This window comes from Sinocyclocheilus rhinocerous, unplaced genomic scaffold, assembly GCF_001515625.1.
Source record: "Sinocyclocheilus rhinocerous isolate Xijiao unplaced genomic scaffold, SAMN03320098_v1.1 scaffold13, whole genome shotgun sequence".
NCBI classification, from domain to species: Eukaryota; Metazoa; Chordata; class Actinopteri; order Cypriniformes; family Cyprinidae; genus Sinocyclocheilus; species Sinocyclocheilus rhinocerous.
The window spans coordinates 136094-136376 of record NW_015627542.1 but is presented as its reverse complement, the minus strand read 5'-3'; the positions used below and the strand labels follow the sequence as shown (position 1 = coordinate 136376).

Here is a 283-nt window from a genome sequence, read left to right as displayed (position 1 = left end):
TTAGAATTTGGAATACTCTATGTAATCTTACACTGCAAAATAATAACTCAAAAAAGATTAAAAGATAACATCATAATTATTTACTGAACCCTTAAATTAATCACAATTATGTAATGAAAGCCATAAAAAAAAACAGACAATTAATCATGATAATCGTCATAATCGCCAAAGCCCTAAATCAGACAATTAATCGCAACAACCGTGACTATTTTTAGACAATTAATCGTCAGCCAAATTTCATAATCGTGACAGCCCTAGTTTCAACTGCATGTAATGGATGTTT

General features: G+C 29.3%; 1 protein-coding gene across 2 annotated transcripts in view; it reads right to left on the bottom strand.

The window, feature by feature from the left end:
* LOC107730483 (cathepsin D) overlaps positions 1 to 283 on the bottom strand; it is a 10392-nt gene that overhangs the window by 4016 nt on the left and 6093 nt on the right. The window lies entirely within an intron of this gene.